At 43.4% G+C, this 26,970-nt stretch overlaps 1 pseudogene; it reads left to right on the top strand.

Moving 5' to 3' along the window:
* The first annotated feature begins 965 nt into the window (after window positions 1–965).
* On the top strand, window positions 966–26,581 carry LOC143986707 (large ribosomal subunit protein uL1-like; annotated as a pseudogene).
* Window positions 26,582–26,970: the final 389 nt, after the last annotated feature.

Genomic DNA, 26,970 nt, shown 5'->3' with positions numbered 1-26,970 from the left:
TTGTAAATAAGTACATTTTTTCCTTCACTGATGGGCACTGATGGGGCTGCACTGATAAGGCGGCACTAATGGGCACCGATGAGGTGGCACCAATGAAGTGGCACTGATGAGGCGGCATTGATGGGCACTGATAGGCAGCACTGATAGGCAGCACTGATGGGCACTGATAGGTGGCACAAATAGGCACTGATAGGCGGCATGGATTGGCATGGATAGGCGGCACGGATGGGCATGAATAGGCAGCATGGATGGGTATGGATAGGCGGCACGGATGAGCATGGATAGACGGCACAGATGGGCACTGATAGGTGGCATGAATGGGCATTGATAGGCAGCACAGATGAGCACTGATAGGTGGCATTGTAGTGTAAAGTATTGTACTGATGGATGCCAATCAGTGCTAAACAATAATGCATGCCAATCAGTGATGCACATTGTGGGAACTGATTAGCATCCATTGTGGGCACTGACTGGCATCCATTGTGGGCACTGACTGGCATCACTGGTGGTCTAGGGTGGCATACCTGGTGCTGGGCTTCCCTGGCGGTTCAGCTGGCATCCCTGGTGGTCCAGTGTGGGCATCCTCGGGGGGGGAGGGGGCTGCACTGATAATCGATCAGCAGAGACCCTCCCTGTCAGAGGTGCAGACGATCGGCTCTCCTCTACTCGCGTCTGACAGATGCGAGTGTGGAAAAGCCGATCACCGGATCTTACTATTTACACTGTGATCAGCCGTGATTGGACACGGCTGATCACGTGATAAAGAGTCTCGGTCGGAGACTCTTTACCGAGATCGTAGTTGTGGTGTGTCAGTCTGACATACCGCACCACCGATCGCCGCGATGAGTTCCCCTGGGGGCGTGCAGTTGCTTAATATCCCGGGGACGTCATATGGACGTCCAGTCAGGATATTGAAACACTTTGCCACCGTCATTCTGCTATATGGCGGGCGGCAAGTGGTTAATATGGAGGAACACAGGGATTCTGCAACGGCTGGCAGCTCCTGCCCACCTGTAGGAAAGAAAAGACAGAAAAAGTCGGCAACCTCTGCAGTTCCTTATTCTAAGGAAGATTCTTTCACCTCTGCTTCTCGTTCCAGGTATCTTAAAGATGCTGCAACTGTATCCTCCTCAGCCTCCATTCCACAAGCCAGCGCTGCAGCTCCTTTGGGACAGAATGCTGTGTCGGATATCCCACCTGGTGAGAATTCTGTTTCTTCTTTGCCTGACTTAATTTTTATTCTTAATTCTTTAGCGAATGCTTTTGCTAGACTGTCAGAAGGGGAACAAGGGTCTCCTTCTCCCTCTCTCATTGCCAGGGCTCTGTTTGCCGGCGCTGGCAGTTCTTTTCAGAATAGCCAGCAGTTAATGAATTCTACAGGTCAAACACCTCACCCTGTACAGGAGGCACTGCCTTCTGGTACATTACAAGGGGCATATGTATTTGGTGCAGCTCAGGAGACACAGCCTTCTGGTGTTCTCTGGTACTTTCCTCTATAATTTTCAGCCAGGTGCACAGTATTCTGGTGCAGTGCCAGGAGCTCAGTATGCTAAAGCAATATTGGGTCAAAACTCAATTAATCATTTAAATGTTAATACTGCTCCACCTGCTGGTATAAGGCAGGATGTGCAGCCTTTACTTTTTTTCAGGTGCACAAAATATTGGTGCTTATCAAGATGCTGGTAATATGTTGCAAAAGTCAGTCACTGGTATGTGTTCTCAGGGTAATGTTACTATTCCTATGGATAAACAGTTTAACTCCTTCAAAACTCAGAACATTTTAGTTAATGCTGGTGGTCATGTACAGCCCAGTTCCTGTAACAATGCACCTTTACAGGTGGCAGAAGCTTGTATGAAAGAGGCTCTTCCATGCAAAATCTCCCCGTTAGGCTTCCATTTGTCCTCCTAGATTAAAAAGAAAATGTGGAGAGGAGAATTTGTTGATTTATTATCCCTCCTGCCCTCCTCTAAACAATTTCTTTCTAAATTGGATAAGAAATCAGAGGATCGTTCGGAAGAAGATAGGAGGAGAGCCATACCTAGAACATTCCAGAATTGGCTACAAGCATTCTGTATTTTCGCTTCAGTAATGGGTGAAAAATTTCCAGAAAATGTTCTGGGTTATTCCAGCACCTGGATATTGTTGCTGAAGCCTTTAGACATTTCTGTGGGCATCTCATGGTTTCATTACGATGAGAATTTCAGACAGAAACTGGCTGTACACCCTTCTCTGCGTTGGGGTGTAAAGGATGTTGGCCTTTGGCTAAATCTGATGCTGCCTCCAAAACCGCAGGTGCAATATAACACTCAGCCCTGCTAATAATTCATTTTGCAAAGGATTCTGCTTTGCATTTAATGAAGGACAATGTAAAATTTTGGCCAACTGTAGATACAAGCATGAGTGCTCATACTGTACAGGGTCACACCCTGCTTGTAGATGTTATCAAAAAGCCTCTGCCATGTCAGAACAGCCTCAATCCAGGGACGGGTTTTCAAAAGGCACTGACAACAGTGAAATTGTCAAGCATGCAGCCCTGGCTAGAAATTTATCCAAACATCAAGATGGCAGAGCTTCTTTAAAAAAATATTTTTTTTTTTAGTCCCTGGATTTGCTGTGACTGGTTGTAGTTTAGTTGATAATTTACGGTCCGTTTATTCACATCCAGAGGTCGTTAGAGATAAAATTGAGAAAGAATTTACAGAGGGCAGGATTGCGGGTCCGTTCTCATCACTCCCTTTTTCTAATTTCAGAATTTCACCTTTGAACGTAGTCCCTAAGAAAGAGCCAGGCTCTTTTCGCCTGATACTTCATTTGTCGTATGCTGCTGGTAATTCTCTCATTGACGAGTTGCAGATTTTGATGCTTCAATCACGTATGCTTCTTTCGATGTGGCCTTGGTTCTTCTCAGGCATTTTGAAAAAATGTGTTAATGGCCAAGGCTAATATCAAGTCTGCATTTCAGTTACTCCCAGTACATCCCCAAGGCTTTAGTTCTTTAAGTTTTCATTTTAACGTATATTTTTATTTTGATAAATGTATGCCAATGGGCTTCATTCACCTTATCTTGTTTTTACTTTGAGGCCTTTTCTTCTTTTCTTCAATGGGTATTGTCTGTGGTTCACCCAGGTTCTGCCTATATTCATTATCTAGATGATTTCCTTTTTGTAGGTCCATCTGATTGCTCTGCTTGCTCTGATTATTTATCAGCTTTGATTCTTTGATATTTGTGAAGATTTTGGCATTTCCCTTGCCCAGAAGAAGACAGTGTTTCCATCCACTAGTTTGGAATTTTTGGGTATTGTCATCGATTCAGACACCATGGAGTTTAGATTGCCTCTGGCAAAGCTTTTGAAGATTAGATCTTTAATATTCTCTTTTTTATCCAGATGAAGAGTTCTGCTTAAGGATGTCCAATCTCTGTTGGGCTTGTTTGCTTTTGCTGCAAGAGTAATTCTGGTAGCTTGAATTTTTTCTTGCCATTTTGCTAGGCCTACAAAGGATTTAAAAAATCCTTTTTCTCATGTTACCATTTCAAAAGCCATTACAGATTAAACTCATGGGATGAGTTCTTGTTAGGTTTTAATGGCTCAACGGTACGGCAGAAAGAGTTTATAGACGATTTTGATCTAGGCCTTTTTACCGACGTTTCGGGTTCTATATGCTTTGGAGCCTTATTGGCAGGTCATTGGTGTGCTTCAAAGTGGCATACATCTTGGAAGATCCCTGAAATTTCTCGTAATTTAGTCTTGTTAGAGTTATTCCCGGTAGTGGTTGCTGTAGTTATTTGGTGTGGCTTGTTTAAAAATCAGAGAGTGTAAATTCACACGGATAACAAAGGCGTCCTCTTCACAATCAATTGTTTATCTTCCAAATCTTAATTTGTAATTAAATTGCTTCATTTTTTAGTTCTCCATTGTATGAAATAGAATATTTGGCTTAAGGCTAAACATTTACCAGGTGTAAGCAATAGCATTGCAGACTCGTTATCTTGCCTTTGGTTTTCCACGTTCCACGACTTGGCTGCAGAGGCAGACCCAATTGGCTCCCAATGCCCGGGATTCCTCTGGCGTTGGTTTGGGACCAATTTAAAGAACTCTGTTTCATTGAGAACATGGGAAGACTATCTGCGCACATGGTCAAGATGGGATCATTTCTGCTCTACGTACAATTTAAGTATTGCCAATAGTAATGCTTACACAGCACTGTCTTTTGTTACCTTTTTAATCCACTCTAAGCTTAGTCTATCTATCTATCCATAAAATTTTGTCCAGTGTTTCCTTTTTCAAAAATTTTTTGACTTTCCTGCTTTGTCTACTTTTTATCCAGTCCATCAGGTATTGAAAAGCTTTAGGCGTTCCCATTTGGTTAGAGACGGTAGGAGACCCATTTCTATTGAACTTTTGGTTAAATTAATGCAGAATTTGCCTTCAGTCTGTTCAGTCTGTTTTTCCCCCTATGACATTTTATTAGTTAAAGCAGCCTTCTCTCTGACCTTTTTGGCGCTTTACAGCTGGGTGAGTTTTCCGCCTCAAATAAGTCTTCCTGCGCTATCCTTTTGGATAGTGATGTGGTTGTTTCTTCAGAATGAATCACTATATGCATTAGAAGATCAAAAACTGACCAGGTTGGAAAGGGACGCATGATTAATTTAGGTAGAGCATGGTATATGCCTATCTGCCCTGTCCAAAATAGTCAACATTTTATTTCTTTCAGACCTTTCTTTCATGGGTCATTTTTTATTCACAATGACCTGTCTCCTCTCACTCATTATCAATTCTCTTCTGTCCTTTCTACTTGTCTTAAAATCCTTGGTTTGTCAGGCTTTTATTTCTCCTCCCACTCCTTCAGGATAGGGGCAGCCACTGCTGCTAACTATGGGATTTTCTTCAGAGGAGGTTCAGAGGTTGGGTCGTTGGGAAAGTTGTAGGTATAAGTCTTACATTCGACCTGATTTAGTTACTAATTCATTTTTCTTTACAGATTTTCCTAGGTTCAAGGTCTGGATTGTCTATATTGCTGGGCACTCTTGCAGTGTGTTACTATTGTTCACACAGTATTTCATCTACGCATGTATAACTTCTACCTCCTGTGAAGTATATACAGTATATCAATTGTTTTATCAATTTAAATAAATTTTATTGTTTAATGGATGTGTATTTAATGTAATGATCTGATATTTATCTTTGCTTGTGTTCTCAACTTGGCCACTATGCCGGGTAACGCACATTTATTGCTTTTCCCATTTGGTTATGTAACATTATGTAATTAATAAATTGATTTTATTGCATTTTTTTGTGAAACGTTTGCCAAATCTCTCCCACCTCACTCAAAGTCCCAGGGCTCTTGTCCTCTCTTTTCTCAAGGTCTGGATTGTAGGCCATTCATTTATTCACTGGGCCTACAATGGAGCCAAGACAAGGAATTCTGCAAAGACTTGGGTTTTAATGTTCATGCTTTGCAAATCTTTTGTCATGGTGTTAGGGGTTTACGTTGGAAGGATGTAAGAAATTAATTGATTTAACTAATGTTTGGCCCAGCCCAGATTTATTGATCATCCACACTGGGGCTAATGATATTGGTAAAGTTAAAACCTGGAATCTTTTACGTGAGAAGAAACAGGACCTCTTTTCGTTTAAGGTCCTTTTTCAATCCACAATTATCGCCTTTTCTGAGATGATTCCTAGGTTACTTTGGTCCCTCTCTAGCAATTTGTTTTATTTAGACAAGATTCGTAGGGGTTTAAATAGAACCATTCATAATTTTTTTATTTCTTCCAAGGACTTATCCTATCGCCACGTTGAGTTGTAAGGTTTTCTTTCAGGTCTCTATAAATCAGACCTGGTACATTTGTCTGATATAGGTCTGGACATATTCAATGTAGCTTTACAGAATATTATAGAGGAAGCCACGGTGTTGGGGGGGCCTCAGCGTTTTATTTCACAATTGGCTTCGGCCGGTGGGGTTTGTCTTCCAGTATAAGTCTGGAGGGACACGGTGATTGAGATCTGGTATTGGATCATTTTGTTCATTTTAAAATGTAATTCTATGCTGAAAGCTGATTTTGGTGAATTTGAATGTAGTAAATTTGGGTTACCCCTTTAATAAACACCGTGGCCATTATACGACCAATTAAATATATATTGTGTCAGTTTTGTTTATTTTCTTATTAGCTACTTTGTACTGTCCCATGTTCGGTCCCCGGCATTATCCGGGGGCCCGCATGGGATAGGGCAAAGGGCTCTTTGCCTGAGCTGTTCTCTCCCTTCTCTCGGCAGGTTCTATTGGTGCAATCTCCCTTAACAAAAAGCCACCATTGGAGGAATTTGGCAGGCTGTTTCTTCACACCTTCTGACTGCTTATAAAAAGTCGGAAGTTGTCACAGCTGTCAGCCACCTGAAGAGGACTGGTCTGCGCTCCCACCCACCCTCCCTCTTATTAATGTTATATTCAGTGGGGGTTCATCTTCCAGTATAAGTCTGGAGGGACATGGTGATTGAGATCTGGTATTTGAACATTTTTTAAATTGAATTCTATGCTGAAAGCTTATTTTGGTGAATTTGAATGTAGTCAATTTGGGTTACCCCTTGAATAAACACCATGGCCATTATATGACCAATTAAATATATTTTGAGTCAGGTTATTTTATTTTATTATTAGCTACTTTGTACTGTCCCATGCAGCATACCAATTGTTTGATGTGGTGGCTGCATTTGTTCTCTTTTTTAGGCTTGCCTTCTTATATCTTCATCTGGTGATCAAGCCTGTAAGTCTGTTGCTTTTCAAAAGAACAAGATCTCCAGCAGAATATATCTGTTACAGTGATAAGACAAACCATTTACCACTGACAGGGATCCTTACAAGGATCAGCTTTTATTTATGTAAAATCTTTATCCCAAAAGGAAGAAAACTTTTGCTGTAACTGCGTATAAAGTTTAAGCTGGAGTTTGGCTTCAATTTGTTAGTTTATCTAAATATTTTAGTACATCTAACATTAGTCCTCACTTGATCCAGTGCTGTGCCCATCTGTAGCTGCTCTCTCCTCTCTCCCTGCATTCACAGGACAGAGAGGCAGTAGCGGGAGGCATTGGCTACTGCTGCTGTCAGTAAAATCCTTTGAGCAGAGGTCGGGGCTAAATTGCACTGTGTGTGTCTATGGACGCACACAGCCTGGAGCAGAGCGAGCATGCGTGTTTGCCCCTCAAAGCAAGTGGCTTGCTATGGTGGCAGATACAGTAGAGGAGGAGCAAAGAGCCCTCCTCTCTGGTGGCAAATACAGTAGAGGAGGAGCAGTGGACCCCAAAAGAGGAAGTTGGGGCGAATTGCACAAAGTAGGTAAGTAGAACATGTTTGCTATTTGAAGAAAAAAACAAACAGCCTTTATAACCGCTTTAAGGTATTCCTACACCCAGTCTGTGAAATTTCTCTTTCACATTGTTCTGAGCATTCTGGCAGAAAAGTGCCCTGCTCTTTGGGTGATCACTTTAGAAAGAAAAGCAGGCAAGAATTTAAAAACCCACAGGCAATGCATGACTACAGGATAGAATAGTGACATGGAGGTCGGATGGAAGAACCACTAATGCCCCATACACACAGTTGGAAATTCCAACGGAAAAAGTCAGATCGGATTATGTTGTCGGAAAATCGGATAGCGTGTGGACTCTATCGGACTTTTTTCATCAGAATTACCAACGGAAAAAGTTTGAGAGCTGGATCTAAAATTTTCCGGCAACAAAATCCCATCAGACTTTTTCCAATCGCGTGTAGAAAATTCAGACGCACAAAGTGGCACGCATGCTCAGAAAAAATTTGGAGATGAAGCTATTGGCTACTGGCCTCTACGTAGTACGTTTTGTACGTCACCTCGTTCCGAACTATCGGATTTTGCGACAACTTTGTGCGACCATGTGTATGCAACATGAGTGCAACCATTCCTAAAGCGCCCCAAAGATGCTGCTTGCAGGACTTTTTTTAACATCCCACAAGTGCACCACACCAGTGTGAAAGCACAGGGACGGCCTATGTTGCAGGCCGTCCCTGCTACTGCTGCTGCAGTCTCTGTGCAGGCACCCGCCTTGAATATTACCTCTATAAGAGGTATGTCTGGTTCTTCTCCACTTCGCCAGTGATTTGGGGGTGATCCAGTTCAATGTAGAGAGTTTCTTAACCAGGTTGGGATATACTTTGAGATGCTGCCCCAGGCGTAACTCATGGACAGAAGCAAAGTAGGCTTCATTATTTTTTTTGCTTTCTGATAGAGCCTTGGCCTGGTATCTCCCTATGGGATGCAAAAACCCATTGTTCTGAGTTACCCTGTAATGTTCCTGCAGGCTCCCCTTCTGCTGCCAAGAGCCTCATGTCCATCAGAGTACAAGAACTGTTGCCGATTACGCCATTATCGTCCGTACTCTGGCAGCATAGGTTGCTTGGAACAATGAGGCCCTTGTGGCTGCTTTTTCTCATGGTCTCTCGTATAACATCAAAGATGAGATAGCAGCCTGAGACACACCTACGGATCTGGAGAAGTTGATCACATTTGCCATTCTCATTGACTCCAGACTCCCAGAGAGACCTTCCTTTAAGGAGCACTTGCAGGAGCCTCCTGTACATTTGGCCCCGAACTTTGCAGTCTTGCCCTTGCCTCCCTCACCTCCTATGCCTCCTGGTACTTACTGCCAGTGAAGTAGTACCCATGCAGTTGGGCTTCAAATGTCTCTCTGCGGATGAGAGGGCCTTTAGGAGGAGGGAGAGATTGTGCCCTTATTGTGCCAGGCAGGTCAGTTTTTGAAGTCTTCTTCTACCCATCGAGGAAACGCCCACACCTTGAGTATCTGTAGGGGACAGACATTAAGTAGTGTTGTTACATCCCGTCCCCAGTTATCCTAAAGGATAAGCCTTTAGTTCCAGTTACCCTTTCTTTGTCTGAGTTGCCCATTAAGACACAGGCTCTATTCGACTCTGGGGCTGCAGGCCTGTTCATAGATAGTGCCTTTGTATCTAAGCACTTGATTCCGCTACCGCTTCGTGACACTCCACTTGCCTTTGAGGCTATTGATGGGATACCTCTACAGCCTGCCCATGTAAGTCATGAGACTGCTCCATTGGCCATAGCTGTAGGGCCTCTTCACCATGAAATAATTAAATTCCATGTTATTATCTCACCCCATTACCCGGTGGTAATTGATCATCCTTGGTTACAGAGGCAAAACCCCTCTTTTGATTGGCTTTATGCTGAAGTCCTTTTCTGGTCACAACAATGCAGTAAAACATGTTTTCAGAAAGTGGCTAAGGCCTTGTGCACCTCTTCACTCTCCTCCTTGCCAGAGGAGTACCGCAAATTTAGCAATGTCTTTGACAAAGGTCAAGACGGTAGATTGCCTCCACACCGGTCGTATCATTGCACAGTTGACCTTCAGCCTGGTGCCATGCCCCCTGGTGGCCGGGTTTACCCTTTGTCTGTCTCAGAGGTTAAAGCCATGGAGGAGTATGTCGCCGACACACTTTCTCAAGGGTGGAAATCCTAGTCCCTGCTGGTGCTGGCTTCTTTTTTGTGAAAAAGAAGAGTGATGAACTGCAACCTTGTATCGATTATAGGGGTCCCAATTGCTTCACAATTAAGAATGTGTATCAGATTCCGTTGATTACAGAATCACTTCAATAATTTTCACAAACCTCAATCTGAGAGGGGCATACAATCTCGTGAGGATCAAGGAGATTGATGAATGGAAAGCTGCATTTAATACTAAGACAGGACATTGTGAATAATGTTGTTTGGTTTTTGCAATGCCCCTGCAGTTTTTTAGGAATTCATGGTTTGGCATCCTGCTATATGTCTATCTCTGACTTCCGTGTACCAGCCTTGGCATGTCCTGACCATTCCTGTCTGCTAGTGACCCCAATCCTGGCGTTCCTTCCTGACCATCCCTGTCTGCTAGCTACCCCAACCTTGGCTTGTTTTCCTGACTATCCTGTGGTTAACCCAGTACTGCTACTTCCACTCTGTCCACCAGAGCCAGTCCGTGAGCTGGAGCTGAGAGACCTGGGGGGCGCAACCTGAAGTCAGCTGCAGCCAAATCCATCCTGACTCCTAGAGGCTCTGGTGAAAACCTACTGACTCTTAGATTCCGTGCCCTGGGGAATCTTATGCTCTAGCTTCCTGTTTGGTCAGTGTTCAGGTGGAGCTGCTTTCCTGAACTACCCAGAGTTCTGTGCACTGCAGGCGGCCGAAGGGCCCTTAGTGATGTGCTCCTGGCATTGCTTTTATTTCAGCTCTTGTGCTGGCACATCCTGATCCTCTGTTACCTTTCATCCTTGAGGTTGATGTACCTGATACTGGAGTAGGTGTCCTTCTGTCTCAACGTTTTACCTCTGAGAGCACTATGCATCCTTGTGGCTGCTTTTCTAAGAAATTGTCTCCTGGAAAGTGCAATTACGAGATTGGGGACAGAGAATTTTTAGCTATCATTTTAGCTCTGAAAGAATGGAGGCATCTCCTCAAAGGTACCACTGTGCCGGTCTTCATTTTGACTGACCATAAGAATCTCACATTCCTTTCTGAGGCAAAGTGCTTATCTCCTAGAAGGGCACAATGAGCTCTTTTTCTGTGAAGCTTCAATTACATACAGTAGTCTCATTCTTAACCAGTACTAAGAAGGGCTGATGCATTGTCACAACAATTTTCCTCCGCTTCCAATATGGAGTCAGTTCCTGCTCCTGTGATACCTCCCGATCGTATTCTGGCCACTGTTCGTACTAGTCTCACATCACCTTGGGGTGACAGAATTCTTGCCGCTCAGATCCATTCTCCTCCCGAGAAACCTGGTGACCGCTGCTTTCTGAATCTCTGAATCTCTGCACTGCTTTGCTCCAGACTTCCCATTCTCCCAAGCAGTGGCGATGCATCCATAAGGGCACATGGGTGCTGCCCCCTCTCTCCAGCCATTCCCTCTATCACCAATAGAGAGACTCAAGCATTACATTAATCTATCCATGGCCGCCGCTGCCACCCCCTATTCAGGCACCATAGGCTCTAATAGGCGTCAAAAAATTTAAACGGAGCGCCATGCTTGGTGCTCCCAGTTCACCTAGCTTTGTTAGAAAAGTGAATGAATATTCACTTTCCTAACACTGAACCACCTCTCAACCAATCAGGTACTCAGGTCTGTTACCCATCACATGATTGGCTGAAATGACAGGCACTGTGGTTGGAGGCCTATTGGGCGTCAATCATAGGAGAAGACATGAGAAGAAGACGGGAGAAGACATTGGGGACACGGAGGAGCATGAATGAGCATGGAGGACACCGTCTGCCTCCGTCACCCGCTACCCCACCAAAGCAGGGTAAGTGCCGGACAGGCGGGGGGCAGTGGCAGCATTCGATGGGCACAGTGGAAGCATTTAATGGGCGCAGTGGGAGCATTTGATGGGCACAGTGAAAGCATTTGACACAGTGGGAGCATTTGATGAGCACAGTGACAGCATTTTATGGCACAATGGGAGCATATGATGGCACAGTGAGCACATTTGATAGCACAGTGGCAGTAGTTGATGGGCACACTGGCATCGTTTGATGGCACAGTGGCTGCGTTTGATGGGCACAGTGAGGCTGCAATTGATGGGTTTTTTCTTCAGAATTTTTCAGTTTGTTTGCACCGCCAAAAAAAATTTGAGCACCAGCTGCCACTGCTCCCAAGGCAGCTGGCAACCCAGGGAAGAATCAACTCATTTGGACTATTTCTCAACAATTCCAGTGGCCTAGTCTCCATGCTGATGTAAAAGCCTTCGTAGTCGCTTGTTCCGTGTGTGGTCAATGAAAGACACCGTGACACCTTCCAGTGGGCCTCCTACAACCCATACCCAATGGAGCGATACCTTGGACCCACCTGTCTATGGATTTTATTGTGGAGTTACCCAACTCCCAGGGCAACAGTTATTCTTATGGTGGTTGCACGGTTCTCAAAAATGTCTCATGTATTCCACTGAAGAAGTTGATGACCGCTTTATGCCCAGCTGTGTGGGACTGCCGTGACCTTAACCCCTTAACCCCCCTATGTGCCTGTTTTATACTACTCAATGTGAGTTGAACTTATCTTTATTAAATGTTCAGATTTTAACTTTATGCTAAACCCACATTGGCGTTGCTATTTATCCTTCTCTAACTGCACACAGAGCAATCTTCTTCTCTGACAGCTGGCTGCCTAGTGATGCTAATCCGGACATATCTCTAGGTCTGGCCAGAGTAGCATATGGACACTACCTCTCCCCAGGAATATTGTCACCTGGTTCAGGTTGAGAACCATGAGAAGTATGAGATACAATCGATCATTGACTCCATAGGTTCCGTGGGTGCATACAGTACCTAGTTTATTGGAAAGGGTACAGTCCGGAGGAACGCTCTTGGATCTCATCCTTGGACGTACATGGTCCTGTCTTCCTCCGTGGTTTCCATAGAAATTTTCCCCTCAAACTTGGTAGCCCAACCCTGACAGTACCCCCTCCTCAACAACCCCTCCCCCTCAGAGGGCCATCAACCCTCCCTTCTCAGTGCTTAGGTTGCTCAGCAGTCAGTTAATTGCCAGCAATCATCGTTCCACAGAAGCTCACCTGGTGATCATTTCCTGCTCCTCAGTCCAGCCTAAGAGCCAGCCCAAGAGCCAGCCTTCTGGCTATTTAAACTGACTGGTTCATTCCTTCCATGCCTTTGCCTTGGTCAAACATATCTGGAGACTCTGTTGTGTTCCAGTTGAAGACTTGCCTGGCTGACATCCTGACTTCCTGATCCTGTCTGCTGCCTCCAACTACGCTGATCTCTGGCTTCCTGATTTACTGCCTTGTTCTGACTACCCACTTTGGCTACCGTATCCCTGGCTATGTTTTGACTACATTTACTATTTGTACCATTGTTACCGTTATATTAAAAAAAGGTGTGATTTAAACTGCATTTTCTGTCTCCATCTGATTCATGGTTCCTGACAGTTAGGTTCCTATAAAAGGGTTATTATTGTCAATAAAGAACACGTAAGCTTTAACCACACTTAAACATATAGCTGATTTTCTTTTGTACAATAAAGCCATAATTACCCCCAGATGACAGACCTTTTTTTTGTTGAGAGTTTTCTTTTAAATGTCATGCCTTGAGACATAGCACACGGACTTGGGAATGCCTCACAGGTTCCTGAAACAGAGGGTCTCACTCAGCGATGGTTGGTGCTCAATTTGGGGGGGTGGCAAACCAACCTGGCCCCCTCATTCCCCTGGACTGTTCGCCCACTCAATCGCCGCTTCGCTCACCCTCCAAGCAGCCCAACAGCCCTGCACTTACCATCCAGGTCGCAGCTTCAACCCTGCATCTCCTTCCAAGTCTCGGTGGTCACTTCTCCTCCCGGCCAATCAGGTCTTAGAACTCCCAGCCAATTGGGTCTTAGGACTAAACTTGTGCACAACGGAAAATTTCATTTAGTTTCGGTTCGTTGTCATTCGTAAAATACATTATTTCGTTCTGTTATATTCGTTATGTTACGTTAATACGTTTTTGGATAATTTGTTATTATTCGTAGAGTGTCTAATTCATTCGTTCGTATTCGTTAAAATTCGCTATTTATGTATGTATAGACATTTGTGATAATGATTCGCAGTTTGGAAAGTCATTTGTTTATTGAATCTTTTAACACACACAATGACAACGTCTCTTCTCCTCGGCTCAAATACAATACAACACCCCTTCTAACTCAGTTCTCAGGAATGCACTTTGCCAGTAATTCATCCTCCGGCACAAAGTAATTAGCTGATTGGACTATAAGATTTACTTTGAGCTGACCTTTTGTTTCATTAGATCTTTAAAGAATTACCGAATCATGTCGAATTCATTCGAATTCATTCGTTATATTTCTTTCGTATTCGTTGTTATTCGTTATTTTTTTATTCTGACATTCGGATGCATCCGAATGTCCGAAAGATGCAAAATTCGGTCGAATTTCGATTCGTTACGAAACGAATTGCACAAGCCTACTTAGGACCCGCTTCCTGATTGGCCTGGGAGGAGAAGCAGGAAGACATCAGCGAATATTAATTTGCTAAAGCTCTGCACTCCGAGCCCACCCTTTTTCAAGCCAATTAGAGCCTCAGTCTCTAATCATGTGCTTAAAAAAAAAAACATTGGAATCCATGTGTCCAGTGCCCTGCATGGAAAATAGGGGCCAGAAGCATGTATTATGAGCGGCCACCACTGATCTCACTTCTCTGGAAGCGTCCAAGGCAGGTAAAGCAGCAGCTGTTAATCCGTCATCTGTCATCCATTTATTGGGCTCTTTTTAGCCAGTCTGGTGATATCAAGATACTTTTGCATTCCAAAACCCTGAAGCATGCTGCCAGCCATCTTGAATCACAAGGATTGGCTGACCAAAAATAATAATAGACTTAAAGTAAATCAACCCCAAAGGGTCTATAGACCATGCAGGCACAGTTCAACTGTCCTAGAGCTTTTGTGATCAATCAGTTTTATAGATCATACCACTATGATTTTAAAAAGAACGAGCTAAGATATCGCAAATTCAAAATGCACTGTGCAGGCATGGATCAGCTTATTGGTATTTTGTGAGTGTGGTAACAGGTCTTTTTTCAGGAATGATTTCAGTTTTCAGACATTTCAGTTTCCAGCGATTGTTCCTAAAATGTATATTTATGGTAGATGTAGCACTGGACTGGAATGTTGCTACTTGTTGCCACAGTCATTTTTTTTTGGACGAAGACAGCATATTAAATGGCTGAATGCTCAAATAAAATGGATAGAGACTTGAAAGAAATAGAAGAATAACACTTGGACTGATGATTAACCAATGTGGCTCTCCAATCTTAAATTTACAAATGAATTGCATGCCAAACAGTTTTTTTTTATTTTACTATTCATTTTTTTCAAGGGTTCATACATTTCATGTTTCCTCTTTTTATTTTGCATGTTTTATGCACCTTGCCTTTTGAGTTTGTATAAGTGTTTGAAGGTAACTCCTCACATGCTAATAATAATCAGATCATCAATAAAATTTGTCAGTATCCATATCATTAGTGTATTCACACAGAACATTACTTCTATGGATGATTTTACATTAGAGTCCAATTAAGGAACATTTTGGGTGCTGGTAATATGTAATCTATCACAAATCTACTAAACATAGGGCATTGCATCTCTACTATACACAGTGCTAATGGCACACATTGCCTAATGTAGCACCTTCGTCCCTTGAATAGGGTTACAGGTAAATTTGGTGGTAGCCAGCCTGGCTGATTTGTAGTGTTTAGGGGTTAACTGACTTCTGTGTTAATTCCATTTATTTGTGGCTTCTCCCTTTTGTTAGTAGGTGGCACTGTTGCCTTTGACATTAGTATGACGAACTGTCAGGTCACCTTGAGGCCAGGTGACAGATGCACACCGTAGGGATCAGGAGTGCACTACAAGGTTGTGGACCCTACGGCTGACTGCTGCGGATGGGGGTCAAGGGGATAGGAAGGCAGGGCCGCCAGAACACCAAGATGGATCCCACTGGGGTTAGAGCGTAAGATTTCCTGGGGCATGGAGTCTAAGAGCCAGCAGGTGTTCACCAGAGCCTCTAGTGGTGAGGATGGACTTGGCTGCAACTGGCTCCAGGTCACGACCCCCAGGGTCCTCCAGCTCACACCCACAGTAGGCAACAGGAGGATAGGGATGGTGAGGGACAAAGCCAAGGTCGGGGCCACAAGCAGACAGGAATAGTCAGGGACACGCCAAAAGGTCAGGATCACAGGTAAACAGGGATAGTCAAGGACATGCCAAAGTCGGTAACGGAGCAACAGCAGAGCAAAGATATTTTATGGAACAAAGTCAGGTGACCAAGTTAGTCTTCTCACCCAGGGTTTCGGCCTGGGTGGATATGTGTACAGTTCCTCGCTGCTAGGTTCCTGGCTGTTGAAGCCTGAGGCCTATCCAGGTGGCTGCTGGCTGCTAGGCCTATCTGTGGCCTATCTGGGTGCTCAAGTTTATGCCAGAGATCTGGAAACAACAGGGATGGAGTTCTAAGGAAGAGCCAGACTTTTCATGAGCTGGAGGCTATGAAATGGCTGGGAGGACATCAGAGAGAACTCATCAAAGGGAATCAGAGCATGAAGCTGTGAGTAAAGTTCCATTACTAGAAGAGACAGCTTGTCCTACAAAGTATAGATGCTGGTTCAGCTTAAAGGTTCTTTTTCCTGTACTGCTGTCTACCGTACCACACCTGTTTTTGTCTAAGGAGTCTGCCAAACTGCCTGTTGCTGATTGTTAATAAGGGTGTCCTATGCCCGTTCCCCTTTCTCCCACATTTTTTCTGTTCTGAGAAATAAACTTCTCTCTTGTTTAAAGTATAAAAGTGATTGGCGGCCAGATTCTCTCTTGTTCATTGCCCACCATGACCACAAACCTGCACCCTGAGAATGTATGTCAGCCATCCATAACCCTGGTAGTCACCAACAGGCTTCCCGGAAAATTGGGGTAGATGGCGGTGCTACACTTATGACTGTCCATTGCATTCAGTGCCTCGTGCCTTTCTATTGCATGCAATAATGCCCTGTTACATGCAGTGCCTAATACCTCTTTTACATGCAGTGCCTTTGCCACTATTACATACAGTTGGAGGGATTTACTAAAACTGGAGCGTGCAAAATCTGGTGGAGCCCTACATAGAAACCAATCAGCTTCCAGATTTTATTGTCAAGCTTAATTGGGCAAGCTGTTAGAAGCTGATTGACTACCATGCACAGCTGCATCAGATTCTGAGTGGTGTGTTGCTTGGTGCCTTTGTTACACACAGTTCTCACATCTTTCTGCTACATGGAGTGTCTCATTCCTTTTTTCTGAAGCCTTGAGTGCCTCATGCCTTTAACCTACACCATCTTGCACATCTTTGAAATGCAGTACCTAAACATCTGTCCACCAGTCTAAGTTACCCATCACTAATAAGTAGAACCTGCATTGCCTTGCACTTCTTTTACATGCAGTCTCTAAACCTCTGTGCATCATTCTAAATTAACCATAATATATACCGTATGGGGGGGGGGGGGGGGGGAAGCACATTGAATCTGGTGCAGCTGTACCAGTCAACCAATCAGCATCTAACTTCAGTTAGTTCAGTTACATTTTGACAATAAAACCTAGCAGCTTATTGTTTACTATGCACAGCCGCACCAGATTCTGTTTGCTCCAGTTTTAGTAAATACCCCCAATGTGTTTTATTTTGCAAAAGCCTGTGCACAATGAAAGGAAAACAAAAAGGTTTTTTGGTGTTTGGTTGAAGATGAAAAAAAGATGACTTTCTACTGTTCGAGTGTGACACTAGTAAATTATTTTTTTTATACGTTTATTTTTTTTATTTTTTATTTTTAGGTATGAACTATTCAAACAAATGACATTCAATCAACTTTAGAATTAATTGTAAATGTACAAACACTGCGCAAGAAAAAATAAGAGATGATATCAACCCTATAGAAAACAAAACAATTCCTCTGTTTCGCCTGCTGGTGGCACTGTGCTCCAGCAACCAGAAGCCACCAGAGATCGATTCACTTGTGCCTATACATCTGTGCCATTAATCCACACCTGCATCTGACTGCTGGGGGGGCTTTATATTTTGGCCTTTCCTCCAGTCAGACTCTTTAGTATTCTGTCTGTTGCACTTGCCATCTGGTATCTCAGCTCTAGTATACCCTGCTAGTTCCTTGTCCATTCAAGCTGAATAGTCCAACTCTGCCCCTATCATGATCATACACAGTAAATTATTTTGCTTTAGTACTAATTTGTTGTAAGTTTTTGCTGCTGCTTTGGTTTATTTATTTTTTGTTACCTTGTTTATAGTGTCATCTTCATCTAGCGTCAGCTTGCTGGCTGGACAATGCAAAAAGTACAGAAAACTGATGAGATCGCCTCTGTGCTCTCTCATCCAACCAGCAAATTCCTAGCCAGATCATTTACAGACAGCACACCTGAGTGGCTCTCAGTCCTAATTCTTAAGCCATTCATATATGGATTGAAATTCAGCTAGTTCAGCAGGGACCGAATTGTGATTCATGTATGCCCCCCTGTTTGTACACAAGTCAATCAATAGATCTACTTGCATACAACCAGCCTGTTGGGTTTTCATGGAACGACCCCCCCCCCCCCCCCAAGTGAATTTACTGACAGAACACCTAAAATTTACAAAGAACAACAATTTTTTTACTGATAAAAATCTGGAAATTTACTGATAGAGCCACATTCAGTTCTGACACCTCAGAAAAGTACATAGAATGGCAGTTTTAACTGCAAAACAGTGCAAATATCCATATTAAAGCTGCAAACATGTAGCTAGTGCTATTCACAATGTGTTTAACTTATGACAAAAGTCAAAAAACATATTTCTCTAATTACATGAAGGTCAGGTTAATATAACCCAGGCAGCACAGAGAACCCCCTTACATCTGCAGGATTCCCTCTTATAGTGCAAGGGGGATGCTAATGTAAAAGGGGAATGCTGCAGATCATGATGTAAGGGGGAATGCTGTAGACTTTGATGTAAAGGGGAACTCTGATGTAAGGGGGGGATCTGGTGTCCAGAGACCACCTTATATCAGGGTCCACAGCATTCCCCTTTACATCAGAGTTCCCACTTATATCAGGGTCTGCAGCATTGCCCTTTATATCAGAGTTCCCCTATACAGCAGGGTCCACAGAGTTCCCCCTTGAACTGTAAGGGGGAATTCTGCAGACTCTGATGTAAAGGGGAATGTCTGGAACTCTGCTGTGGGGGGACTATGATGACCACGGACCACCTTTCGCAGAGTGAATGCACTAAGGTGGGGGGGGGGGGGGCGTTACCGATATACGGGGAACCTTTATATCAGTGCCTCACTTACATTACTTTATTCACTCCCCCTTACATCAGTGACCCCACAATATAGGGCCTTCAGCGCTTTCACAGACCTCCTCTCAGATGCACTGTGCAGGGCTCAGTCAGACGGTCCTCTCTGAACTCCAGCAAGGCAGCTATGGTTTCATCCTATATTCTCCTCTCCACAATCCATAGGTGAGATTGACACCTCGCAAGCTCAGGCTCAGGAGGGGGGTGGCCGCTCGCTCATCCCCACCCCCTTTCCTGGCTGCGTGCTTGGATAAGGGTCTGGTATGGAATTTGGGGGGACCCTCACGCCGTTTTTTCGGCGTAGGGGTTCCCTTTTAAATCCATACCAGGCGACGGGGCTCGCGAGGTGTCAATCTCACCGATGGTGGTGGCGACATTGACTTCCTTCGCTAGTCCCGTCTACCTGGAGTCATGTTCAAAATGAACGGACTTTACTCCGTGTGTGGGATTGTCCACAAGACTTCTTTCTACACATGGGCGAATTGTCCGGCGGACTCTGGTTTGCCGGACCAAGTCCACCGGATAGTCCGATCGTGTGCACGCGGCATTAAGCATTATTAAACCCAAAACCAAAAATGTAATTCATTAGATGTGGTGGCTGCATTCATTTTCTTTTTTGGGGCTTTTTTCTCTGTTTTCACCTGATGATCTGACCAGTAACATACCTCCTGTATTATAGTGCCCCCACTCGGGATGAATGAGAACAGGGGGGACAGCAGGCAGCAGCATTGTCAGTCTGGGAGGGAGGGTAGTGTTAAATGTACTAGCAGATCTAAATACACTAACACATTGAACCCAACCTTTAGCTCACACTTTATAATCAGTTACAGGAAACAGTTTTTTTCCTTTTGGGATAAAGATTTTACATGAATAAACAAATGCTGATCATTGTAATCATATATATATATAGGTAGCAGATAGAAATTGGCTGTTGCTCTGGCTGCCTCTATTCTTGCTGATGCCACATTTTTCTGCCAAAGGCCAATTTCTATCAGTCTCTCATTAAAGTGGTTGTAAACCTCAAACATGAAATATGAAAAAAGCATATCCTTCTATAGTGTGTCTCAATTAAGAGCACTAAGTGTCATTTCTATCTGCTGCCTTGTTCCTCTGCTATCAGAATAAAACACTTCTGAGAAGTTTTTATGACACCAAGAGAAAACAAGTGACAGGGAAGGGATCTCCAGCTGATTGACTGCCTTAGCTCTGTCACTGTGTGCTGTGTGAGGGGATGTGTCACTTCCTTCCAATCTGCTCTCAGTGCTCCCCTCACTGAGCTCTGCAGATTGTAACTTCAGCTCCCCTCCCCTGTTTCCTGACAGCTTCGACTAGCTTTATAAATTCTGGACTTTTAACCGATATAGAGAAGAGAAGATAAACAGGTATAATTTATATAGGTAATATTTGTTTCATCTCTGTGTAACACCTGAGGCCAGGCACTTCAATGGGTATATGTAAGGGTTTACAACCACTTTAAGAATTAATAGCCAGCCAATTATACAGCAGTAGAAAAATGCCCAGCAGCAAGACAAGTTCAAAGAGGGAGAACTGGCTAAATGGTACTAGAAAAAACAATACAAAAAAAAATGAAAAGGTGAACTAAAACTCTACAGCAGTGATTCTCAACCAGGGTTCCTCCAGAGGTTGCTAGGGGTCCCTTCCGCATTGGGCAATTTCTGCCTTTCAAACAAGTTCCCACTCACACCATTGATCTTTTTAGCTATCTGAAAGGAGGTAATTCTTCCTAATGACCACAAGTGTAAGGACCATTCTTCCCACTGACCATCACCCTGTTGTATCACGAGTTGCAGATTTCTAATTTTTAGCAGGGTTTCCTGAGACCAGAGAACTATTTCAAGGGTTCCTCTGTGTTGAAAAGGTTGAGAAAGGCTGCTCTACCGCCTCCCCATCCCACAGTCTCCACTGTATTTACCTCCATGAGTGATGAAATGTCAGTGTCCATACAGCCCATGTAATGATCCAGGGATTTGAAATCCCTGCTCTTCTCCCTCTTCTTTCTGCAGGGTTCACAGGACAGAATAGAATGATTCTCTGTGCCAGCACTGACCAATCAGAATTGTTCTAATCCACCCCGAAAGCTTCTGCAGAAAGAAGAGGGAGAAGAGCAGAGATTTCAAATCCTAGTTCTGCTACACTGACTGCATGCAAACTGACAGCTCATTACCCACATTCACCCGTTCTTTTTTTCTGAAAAGGTGAACTTACACCTAAAGATACTGCAGGTGACACGACAGTGTAAAAATGGCTTGCAGCAGGACAAAATTTAAATAACAAGGCAAGTCCCAATTTAAAGTGGAGAAAAGTCAATAGCTACAAATACTGCGGTTGCTGACTTTTAATATAAAGAACACTTACCTGTCCAGGGAGCCTGCGATGTCCTCACCCAAAGCCGACCTATCCCTCAGCTCCGGGTGCAGGCGCTGACATCCTTACTAAGGGAAACAGGAAGTGAAGCCTTGCAGCTTCACAGCCTGTTTCCTACTGCGCATGCACGAGTCATTCTGCACAATCTGAATGGTTCCTGCTGTCTTCTGGGAACTGTGTGTCTTCCAGAAGATAGCGGGAGGGGCCAGACATTGCGTAGTATCTGTGCCTGGAAGTGGGAGCAGATACCTGGATTTGACAGGTATCTCCTCCGCTCTCCATCCTTAAATGTGCCAAAGGGGGGGGAAGGAATCTGGTCAGCGGAAGTTCCATTTCTCGATGGTACTCCGCTTTAACTAGAGATAAAGAGCATCCAGCTGAGACTTTACTATAATAATTGCAGCAGTGTAAAATTGGCCAGCCAAGCAAGACAGTTTTAATCGGGGCTAATAGGACAAAAAGTACTAGAGACAAAGAGCCAAGATGAATTAAGAGACTGCAGGTGATAGTATTGTAAAATGGCCAGATAGGACAATTTTAATGGGACAAAGATAACAGGCTGGGTTTTTACTACTAATTAAAGCTCATATGCTTAACTGGTGTATGCCTAACTTTCTTTTTAATTTGTGGTGATAGAGGTGTAGTGAATATAAATGACATATTGTAAAGTGGTTTAACCACTTCAGCTCCGGACCAATAAACACCTTAAGGACCAGAGGTCTTTTTGCAATTTCGCACTGCGCTGCTTTAACTGGTAATTGCGCGGTCATGCAATATTGCACCCAAACGAAATTTGCGTCCTTTTCTTCCCACAAATAGAGCTTTCTTTTGATGGTATTTGATTGCCTCTGCGATTTTTTTTTTTTGCGATATAAATGGAAAAAGAGCGAAAATTTTGAAAAAAAAGATATATTCTTCTTTTTGTTATAAGAAAAATCGAATAAACTAAATTTTAGTCATACATTGAGGGCAAAATTTATTCAGCCACATGTCTTTAGTAAAAAAAATGTCAATAAGCGTATATTTTTTGGTTTGCGCAAAAGTTATAGCGTCTACAAACTAGAGTACATTTTCTGGAATTTACACAGCTTTTAATTTATGACTGCCGATATCATTTCTTGAGGTGCTAAAATGGCAGGGCAGTACAAATCCCCCCCAAATGACCCCATTTTGGAAAGTAGACACCCCAAGGAAATTGCTGATGGGTATGTTGAGCCCATTGAATATTTTTTTTTTTTGTCCTAAGGGATTGAATAATGACAAAAAAAAAAAAAAATTTTTTTTACAAAAAGTTGTCACTAAATGATATATTGCTCACACATGCCATGGTTATATGTGGAATTGCACCCCAAAATATATTCCGCTACTTCTCCCGAGTATGGCGATACCACGTGTGTGGGACTTTTTGGGAGTCTAGTCGCGCACGGCACCCCGAAAACCAATCACCACCTTCAGGATTTCTAAGGGTGCAAATTTTTGATTTAACTCCTCACTACCTATCACAGTTTCGAAGGCCATAAAATGCCAAAATAGCACAAAACCCCCCAAAATGACCCCATTTTGGAAAGTAGACACCCCAAGCTATTTACTGAGAGGCATGTTGAGTCCATGGAATATTTTATATTTTGCCACAAGTTGCGGGAATATTACAAACTTTTTTTTTTTTGCACCAAGTTGTCACTAAATGATATATTGCTCACACATGCTATGGGCATATGTGAAATGACACCCCAAAATACATTCTGCTGCTTCTCCCGAGTACGGGGATACCACATGTGTGGGACTTTTTGGGAGTCTAGTCGCGCACGGCACCCCGAAAACCAATCACCACCTTCAGGATTTCTAAGGGTGCAAATTTTTGATTTAACTCCTCACTACCTATCACAGTTTCGAAGGCCATAAAATGCCAAAATAGCACAAAACCCCCCCAAATGACCCCATTTTGGAAAGTAGACACCCCAAGCTATTTACTGAGAGGCATGTTGAGTCCATGGAATATTTTATATTTTGCCAAAAGTTGCGGGAATATTACAAACTTTTTTTTTTTTTGCACAAAGTTGTCACTAAATGATATATTGCTCACACATGCTATGGGCAGAAGTCAAATTACACCCCAAAATAAATTCTGCTGCTTCTCCCGAGTACGGGGATACCACATGTGGGGGACTTTTTGGGAGCCTAGCCACGTACGGGACCCCGAAAACCAAGCACTGCCTTCCGGATTTGAATATAAAATGCTATAAAAAACAAACTAACCAGAGTCACCCGTAACACTTATACGGTGATCAGTGGTGAAAGGGTTAACTAGGGGCAATCAGGGGGTTCAAATTTTTATTAGGTAGTATATGGGGGTCCCTGGCGCTATATAAAAACCTGACGGGGAACCTAAATAACTAACTGGCTAACCAGCGTCACCAGTGACACTTATACTGTGATCGCTGGTGAAAGGGGGTGAAAGGGTTAACTAGCAGCAATCAGGGGGTTAAAACCATTATTGGGTAGTATATCGGGGTACCTAGCGCTATAAAAACCTGGCGGTGAACCTAAAAAAATAACTAGCTACCTAGCGACACTAGCGACACTGATGCAGCGTTCAGATAAATTATCGCTTAGTGACACTGGCAAAAGGGGGTGAAAGGGTTAACTAGCGGAAATCAGGGGGTTAAAACCATTATTGGGTAGTATATCGGGGTACCTAGCGCTATAAAAACCTGGCGGTGAACCTAAAAAAATAACTAGCTACCTAGCGACTGTAGCGACACTAATGCAGCGATCAGAAAAACGATCGCTTAGTGACACTGGCAAAAGGGGGTGAAAGGGTTAACTAGCGGCAATCAGGGGGTTAAAACCATTATTGGGTAGTATATCGGGGTACCTAGCGATATAAAAACCTGGCGGTGAACCTAAAAAAATAACTAGCTACCTAGCGACACATGCAGCGATCAGAAAAATGATCGCTTAGTGACACTGGCAAAAGGGGGTGAAAGGGTTAACTAGCGGCAATCAGGGGGTTAAAAACATTATTGGGTAGTATATCGGGGTACCTAGCGCTATAAAAACCTGGCGGTGAACCTAAAAAAATAACTAGCTACCTAGCAACTGTAGCGACACTAATGCAGCGATCAGAAAAACGATCGCTTAGTGACACTGGCAAAAGGGGGTGAAAGGGTTAACTAGCGGCAATCAGGGGGTTAAAAACATTATTGGGTAGTATATCGGGGTACCTAGCGATATAAAAACCTGGCGGTGAACCTAAAAAAATAACTAGCTACCTAGCGACACTAGCGACACATGCAGCGATCAGAAAAATGATCGCTTAGTGACACTGGCAAAAGGGGGTGAAAGGGTTAACTCTAGGGGCAATCAGGGGGTTAAATCTTTATTGGGGGGTGATAGGGGGCTACCCTGGACCTAACACTAACTGTCCTGACAGTTTTTACTGTCACAACTGACACTGAATGCATTGATCAGTAAAGAAATGATCAATGCAATCAGTGACACTGTGACTGGGGGGGGAGGGGGGGGCGGGGGGGGATCGGGGGGGGTTTGTGTGCCTGTGTGTACCTACATGTCAGTGTAGTGTTGGTGCACACTTACTTTTACTCTTCTCCTCCTAGTCCGGTCAAAAAGACCGCCCCGAGGAGAATGACATCACTTCCTCCTTCCTGTGTAAACAATACACAGGGGAGGAAGCTTCTCATTGGCCAGGAGCGATCCAGAGGGGGTGGCCGAAAACCAACGGCCATCCCCTCATCACGGAGCGCTCCTGGACCGAATCGGACCGACGTAAACAGCGGGAGGGGGTCCGATCGGACCCCCCACCCGCTGGAAGGCAATCACGTAGATGTACGTGATTGTGCCTGCCTGTGCCATTGTGCTGACGTACAATGGCAATACGGCGGTCCTCAAGTGGTTAAGTGAACACGTAAACAGAAATATTAAACACAGGAGTAGAAAATACTCACACTACAATGGGAATTCCCATTTACGTGGGTAAGAAGAGAACTGTCATATCTAGGAATATCTAGGAATTAAATTGACATCTACTGTCGAGAATTTATACCTGGCAAATTACATCTCATTACTAAATGAGATCAAAGTGGAATTAAAAAAGAGCTCAATAGAACCAATATCATGGATGGGAAGGATAAATACTTTAAGTGATCCTACCAAAAATAATATACAAATTCCAGATGTTACCAATAGCGATACCACAGAGTTTTTTCAGAATAATAAAAACAATGATGACAAAATACATTTGTCAAAATAAAAAGCAAAATAAAAAGCCGAGAATAAAATTTGCACTAATGCCTAGAAAAAAAAAAAACGGAGGTTAGCTGACAGAGCAACTTGCCACCACCAATATGGCGCAACCCAAATCCCACGAGATTAGGTGCTTCTTAAGCGTGTTCACACAAATCTCCGCCCTTTCTAGATGCTGAGGCCTGATAGTGCACGATGAGCGGCAAAGTTTCTCGCGATACCCTCCATGAAGCTGTGAGGGAGGTTCTACTGGGGTCAAGAAGACCACATAAATAGCTGCAGATGGACACCGGTGGCAAGAAAAAGCGCCCTGAGGAGATTCAGTTCGTATAGGTAGCACTATACAAGTCATACAAGTCATTCATTCATTCATTCAAGAAGAAAGAGGATAAAGTTTCTGCAATCCGTGGAACTTCAGATCAGCCTAAAAAACTATGACCCCCAAAAGGACAAGCGTTTCTCTAAAGTCTACACCAAGACCCAAATTCTCAGTATGCATTTTGGGAGATCAGCAGCACTGTGATGAAGCTAAGGCTGTGGATTTACCCCATATGGACCCCATATGGATATGGAAGATCTTAAGAAATCTAACAAGAACAAGAAGCGTGTGAAGAAGTTGGCTAAGAAGTATGATGCCTTTTTGGCCTCTGAATCATATATCAAGCAGATTCCTCATATTTTGGGACCTGGTTTGAATAAAGCAGGAAAATTTCCTTCTTTGTTTACTCACAATGAGAACATGGTGGCCAAAACTGATGAAGTCAAGTCCACCATTAAGTTTCAGATGAAAAAGGTCCTGTGTTTGGCTGTGGCAGTTGGTCATGTCAAGATGACAGAGATGGAGCTTGTCTACAACATTCATCTTTCCATTAACTTCTTGGTATCACTACTGAAAAAGAACTGGCAGAATGTGAGGGCCTTGTGCATCAAGAGCACAATGGGTAAACCACAACATCTGTACTCATTTGTGATACCAATAAAGTTTTTCAACTTAAAAAAAAAAACACGGAGGTTTAACAGTACCAGATATAAATAGATATTCTAAGTCAGTAATTATTTCACGAATGGTAGAATGGGCTAATGAAAAAAGTGAAAAAAAAAAGTGAACACTGCACAAAAATATAGGGGTACCATGTAAGTGTAGAACATTAAATCTTGAGTCTCATGACTCGACTATAAATGTATTTAAAACCTGGGATGTAGTATATCGACAAAAAAACTGTGTATATAACTCACCATTAATTGCACTCACTGGAACTAATTTTTTTGTCCCAGAGAAAGAGACAATTTTTGATTTTAGAATGGGGAATGCACAAATAAGGGATATCACCACAAATGGGAAGATGAAATTATGAGATTTAGAGGAAATAAATGGGTGGAAGATAAGTGAATGGGAATATTTTCAACTAAAACACTTGGTAAACA

This window comes from Lithobates pipiens, unplaced genomic scaffold, assembly GCF_037356315.1.
Source record: "Lithobates pipiens isolate NorthernLeopardFrog02 unplaced genomic scaffold, aLitPip1_a1.2 Scaffold_18, whole genome shotgun sequence".
Classification (NCBI taxonomy): Eukaryota; Metazoa; Chordata; class Amphibia; order Anura; family Ranidae; genus Lithobates; species Lithobates pipiens.
Note: the sequence above shows the minus strand (reverse complement) of the source record. Positions and strands in the feature narration are given on the sequence as shown.